Here is a 6,284-nt window from a genome sequence, read left to right as displayed (position 1 = left end):
GTACCTTCATATTGCCTCTGACTCAGAATGACCCTATATACAACAGAACGAAACATGCCCCTGTCCTGTGCCATCCTCACAATTGTTGTTACACTTGAGCCCACTGCTACTGCCACTATGCCAATCCATCTCATCGGGGTTCTTCCTTTACATCACTGATCTGCTACTTTACCAAGCATGATGTCCTTCTCCAGGGACTGGTGTCTCCTGAAAACTTGTCCTAAGTATGTGAGACAAAACTATGCCATCCTGGTTCCTAAGGAACATTCTGGTTGTACTTCTTCCAACACAGATTTGGTTGTTCTTGGAATCCATGGTAGTTTTAATATTCTTCTCCAACACCTAATTACCCAGGTAATTGCCTTCCAAATTTCTTGGCACCAATGAGTGAGTGCCTCCAGTGCGTCATCTGTTTGTTGAAAGATTTAAATTTGTATTCCATCAGTTCCATCCAGAGCCTTGTTTTTCACCAATGCCTTCAGTGTAGGTTGGACTTCTTCCTTCAGTATCATCGGTTCTTGATCATATGTTACCTCTTGATCAACATTTCTTTTTGGAACAACGACTCTGCATATACAGTCCATCTTCTTCTCATGCTTCTACATCAGTCACTATTTTGCCCATTGTTGTTGTTAAGTGCCATTGAGTCCGTTCCAACTCACAGTAACCCTATATATAGGTCTTCTGAAGCTTAAATCTTCAAAGGAGCAGAAAGTCTCATCTTTCTCCTGCGAAGCAGCTTGCAGGCTCAAACCACAGACCTTGTGGTTCACAGCCCAATACTTATTGTATAGAACCACCATGCTCCCGTTTTGCCCACAGAATCCTTTAATATTTCAAGTCAAGACTTGAGTTTTTTCTTTAGTTCTTTCTGCTTGAGAAATGTTGAGCATGTTCTTTCTTTTTGGTTTTCTAACTCCAGGTCCTTGCTGCAAAAGAACTACTTAAAGATTTAAAATGCAAAGATGTCACTTTGAGGACTAAGGTCTCCTTTGTTGCTGTTGTGGTTACATGATGTAGAGTCAGTTCTGACTCACAGTGACCCTGTATAGGGTTTCTTAAGTTGTGAATCTCTGCAGAAAGCCCCACAGACCAGTTGGTTGGCTTGAACCACTGACCTTGTGGTACGCAGTCCAGTACTTATCCTACAGATCCACTGCAGTCCCATCTCCTTTGTTGTTGTTGTGAAGTGCCATAGAGTCGGTTCTGACCCATAGCAACACTGTATAGGGTTTCCAAGGAGCAGATGGTGAGCTTGAACTGCCGACCTTGCATTTCAAGTGACTCTGCAGTCCAGCGCCTTACCCTACAGCGCCACAAAAGGGAAAGATCCTGTTTACACATTTTTCAATTTCCTTAATTATAAAGACAAATAGAATTGGGCCTTAAGTCGGGCAGAATCTCCTGTGTCTGTATATTCTACATGCCCTCATACCTGTTCCTTAATATCCTTGCCCATGACTGGTTCTTCAGGCTGTTTGCAGTTCTTCTAACTGGTCACTTCCCTGTGTGTTCCTTTCTGCCTGCAGAGATAACACACTGATGGAGATGGAGAGTAATGCACCACCATGAATGTGTTGGACTCAGAAGGTGGAGGAAGTGGGAAATAGTAGCTGATGGGCAGACAAGTCTTTTTTTTTTTCTTCAAAATTTTTATTGTAAATTGAATGCAGATTTACACACATGATCATCAGCTTTACATTCAACTATACATTGATTTCTTGACTGTGGCTTCCAAGAGTAGGAAGTAAGAGAATTTTGTCTACGTCCAAAGGAATTGGCCATGGAGTAGGAGGTACCACCACAGTCCTCATACCTGAAGTTTGGGTGATTCTTCCTCAAGACATATCCACCTTACATGTGCTTACAACAAAACCTCTTCACCTCAGAGGCAGGACTTTACAAACTGTTTGGTTTTAATGGACTGCAGTGTACACCCACTCCTGAGACTATCACCATAATTAGGCTCCATCATGTGAAAATCAGCATTGTGGAAAAACGGTGGTTGAGCACATCAGATCACATCATGACATAACTGCCAGCCATACTCCGCACCCATGGAAACAGTAGGCAAGAAATCAAATGGCATATTGCATTTGGGCAAATCTGTTGCAGAAGACCTCTTATTTAAAGTGGTAAAAAGCAAAGATGTCACTTTAAGGACTAAGGTGTACAAACCCATGCCCTGGTATTTTTTTAAAAAACAAAACAAAACAAAACAAAAACTGAAGAAGAATAGATGCATTTCAGTTACGGTGTCGGTGAGCCACACTGAATATAGCACCAGCTGTCAGCAGAATGAAGAAATCGGTCTTGGACGAAGTACAGGGAGAATGCACCTTAGAAGCCAGGATGGTGAGACTTCATCTCATATACTTTGTATGTAGTATCAGAAGGAACTAGTCCCTGAAAGAGAACATCATGCTTGGTAAAGTAGAGCATCAACAGAAAGGTGATGCTCAAAATATGGACTGACCCAGTGACTGCAATAACTGACTCAAATATAGTAACAATTGTGAGGATGGAGCAGGCCCAGGCATTGTTTCATTCTATTGTATGAGTGAGTTGGAACCTAACAACAGCAGGGCCCATCCATACACAGTTCAGTCATCACCAAGTCCATAACAGAATTCTTGCTAATAGCATTATGTTACAAAATTCTTCTCTCTTCTTCATTCTCTAGCATTTAAAGTTCAAATGCTGGGACAGTGGTTACAATGATTACCTGCTAACTGAAAGCTCAGTGGCTGAACCCACTGGTCACTTCACAGGAGAAAGATAAAGCACTTAACTGCCATAAAGAGTGCCATTGTTGCTGTTAAGTGCTGTAGAGTCAGTTCCGACTCACAGCGATGCTGTACAGGGTTTCCAATGAACAGCCGGTGAGTTTGAACTCCAATCTTGTGGTTCACAGTCCAGTGCTGATTCTACAGCACCACATCAGGAGTCCACCTCTCCATAAAGAGTCCAGCCTTGAAAACCTTTTGGGCGAGTTTTACTCTGTACTATTATATATATCTCTTGTAGCGTAGTGGTTATGAATTGGGCTGCGAACCGCAAGGTCATCAGTTCAAAACTACCAGCTGTTCCGCAGTAGAAAGATGAGGCTTTCTGCTCCCGTAAAGATTTACAGCCTCGGAAACCCTGTTCAGGGTCGCTATGGGTCGGAGCCGACCCCACGGCACATAACAACAACAATATATATGGTTACGATTTGAAGTTCCTAAACACTTCATTCTTCTTGGATCAACAATGAACGCTCATGGAAGCAGCAGTCAAGAAATCAAATAATGTGTTGCATTAAGCAAATATGCTGCACAAAACTTTTTTTTGGCGGGGAGGGTCAAGAAAACGATTTCATTTCCAAGATAAACGTTCGGATTCCCTCATTTTCTGACCTAGTTTTTCTTGCTGTTGTTTAATATTTTTTTGTGAATTCTGTTGGCAGTTTACTGGGAGAACATTAGGTTTACATTCATCCTATCGTACATCGTTTCATTGCCATGGTTACAATCCCTTCCATGCATCATCAACCAACCAAAGGGTATACCTTGCAAGCCTGCCCCACTGTTGTCAGCACATACCCCTCTCCCTCTCTGTGTCTAAAGTCCCCAGCTGCTCCATCTCTCCACGTCATCGTCTCTGCCTCCATCTCTGGCATCACTGATTCTCTGGGTAGGGTCCTGCAACCCACTCTTCTCCCTTAATGGTCCCAGGACCCCTCTGCTCCTGGACTGCAAAGTCAACCACTCCCCTTCTTGCTACAGAATGTCTACCTTTACATTTCCAACCCTCACAGTCAGTCCTGATAGCAATTATTCACTATTGTGCCACATGAGTGCTATCCCCACATCTTTTCATCAGCCCTGCCAGAGATTGGATAATACTCAGTGGAGATTCTACCTTCCTCCGCATCCTCTGGATCTAGACTCCCTCTTGAAAGCTTGCTTGTAAGCCAGTCACTTCTTGCCTTTGTAGCCCTGCCCCCATTTTGGGTAGCCAATGTCCAAGTTACCCATCCCTGTCTACCCTGTGTATCGAGGGGATGGGAATGATCTTCGCTGTAAAGATTTGTTCCCTCTTTTGAGCTACTGCATCCATAGATGTAGATCAAGTTCATCAAATTGTATCAGATTACTTTTTTTTTTTTCTCTTCTTCTTTCTTCTAGTTGAGCTCTGATCATCCAGCCACTGAAGCCAGGTCAAGTGGGTATTATGTGCATGTGTGGGTGTTCTTGTGCATATGCCCTCTCTTTTTATCAGCTGGACACTTCAATCTTCACATTAGTCCTCTATGGCTATGTCAATGATTCTGGGCCCAAGGGTCCCCAGGTCTTGACATACTGCTGGTCAAGCAGGTATCCACCTGGGTTCACAGGAGTCTATTGAACGTGGAAGGGCTTAGCTCACAGCTTCATTGCTGTTCTTCCCTCACTTCCCCTTATTGGTGACCAATGTGGTTACCAGTCAGAGAGCATGTCTGCTTGTGTATTCCCATTGAGTCTTAGTCTTGGAAGGGGTTTTGCCCTGAGGGGACCCAACCACTTGCCTTGATGTCTCCTGGGTGAGCAACTTGCTTGTTCTTGTAGTAATCAGTTGGACTGTGGTTATTGTTTTGTATTTTTCCTGTTGGTCTTTCTTTCAAGAAATATCTTCTGTTCTTCAAGCTGCTCCAGGCTGATCTGCTACATAAAACCTTTTTAAAGTGTTGAACAGCAGAGATGTCAGCTTGAGGACTATGGTGCACCTGACCCAAGCCATGGTATTTTCAATAACCTCATATGCATGTGAAAGCTGGACAGTGAATAAAGAAGACCGTGGAAAAATTGATGCATTTGAGTTGTGGTGTTGGAGAAGTATATTGAGAGTGCAATGGACTGCCAAAGGAACAAACAGATCTGTGTTGGAAAAAGTGCAGCCAGAGTGCTCCTTGGAGGCCAGGATGGCCAAACTTCATCTCTTATACTTTGGGCAGACAGTCAGGAAAGACCAGTCCCTGGAGAAGGATATCATGTTTGGTAAGGTGGAGGGTCAGAGAAAAAAAGGAAGACCCCCAGTGAGATGGATTGGCAAAGTGGCAACATCAATGGGCTCAAGTGTGGCAACAATTGTGAGGTTGGCCCAAGACCAGGCAGTGTTTCATTCTGTTGTGCATAGGGTTGCTATGAATCGGTACCGACTAGATGGCACCTAACAACAACAAGAATACAGTCACAATGGATCATTTCTCAACCTTTTGGGTACAATCAAGTGTAGTATCTGTTAGTATCAGTTTAAGATGTGTCACTATGATTCAGAACCGACCCAGTGGCAATGGGTTCACTGACCTGCTCCCCCTGTGTCCCATCATCTTACCCCTTGTTGTTCTACCAGTCTGTTGATTGATATGAGTGTTTTAGCTTTTAGTTAAAGCGAGCATTTTGATTCTTAATCAAAACACCATATTGCAATCTGCTTCTCCAGCACTTGAAGGAATGCACACATGTGGCTCATATGGGTCTACATTCCACAAAACTATATCATAATTTAATAGCAAAGTGAGAACTTTATGGTGCCAAAATAAGTATATCACTTCATAATGCCAGACACTGTGATTAAAAAATAATTTCCAGTTAGTTATCAGAATTTTTAGACTATTAGGCAAACATTTAGATTAAGTGGAAGCATGGGGATGTTTGACTAACATTTCCAGTGTTAATCTAGATTTTAAATGCCATGTGCATACAACAGAAAACCAATAAAATTGAGAGTGACAGCTGACAGAAACAAGAAAAAGAAATTGTACATGGGATTTGTCGGGAAATCAAACATCTTATTGAGGTTGGGAAAAGGTTAGGGATTGGATTTCACTTAGACAACGACTGGTATTAGAAGAGACCTGAAGAAGTTAATTTTCAAAAGTCAAAGATCTTATAGACCAGTGGGACTCCTGAGACTATGGCCCTTAGTCACCCTTCAGGCCTGGAAATAAACTTACTCTCAAGGCTCAAATTTCAGCCAAAAAACAGGCAGGACTATAGGGGAGCATTCACTGTGGGGAGGTACGTATTCCTTAGAATAATTGTCCTTTAAAGACCAGAAGGGCAGCATTTACCCAAGCACAAAGTTCAGAAGGGCTAAGAAAGGAGGAAGAATGGAAAGAGGAAATAGGGAGGAAGTGGGATATGTGATGTTACATCGTGAGGATTGTAACTAAGTGTATGTGAATGGAAAATTGGACTGCTCTGCTCTGTAAGCCGGCACACAATTCACCATAAAAAGTTGTTAGGTGCCATTGTGTCACT

The 6,284-nt window shown here is 42.7% G+C and overlaps 1 protein-coding gene across 1 annotated transcript in view; it reads right to left on the bottom strand.

Annotated features, from left to right (window-relative positions):
• Positions 1-6,284, bottom strand: part of MARCH11 (membrane-associated ring finger (C3HC4) 11) — a 206,535-nt gene that overhangs the window by 146,688 nt on the left and 53,563 nt on the right. The window lies entirely within an intron of this gene.

Source organism: Chrysochloris asiatica, unplaced genomic scaffold (assembly GCF_000296735.1).
Source record: "Chrysochloris asiatica unplaced genomic scaffold, ChrAsi1.0 scaffold00278, whole genome shotgun sequence".
NCBI classification, from domain to species: Eukaryota; Metazoa; Chordata; class Mammalia; order Afrosoricida; family Chrysochloridae; genus Chrysochloris; species Chrysochloris asiatica.
The sequence above is the reverse complement of the archived record's forward strand: the minus strand, read 5'-3'. Positions and strand labels throughout refer to the sequence as shown.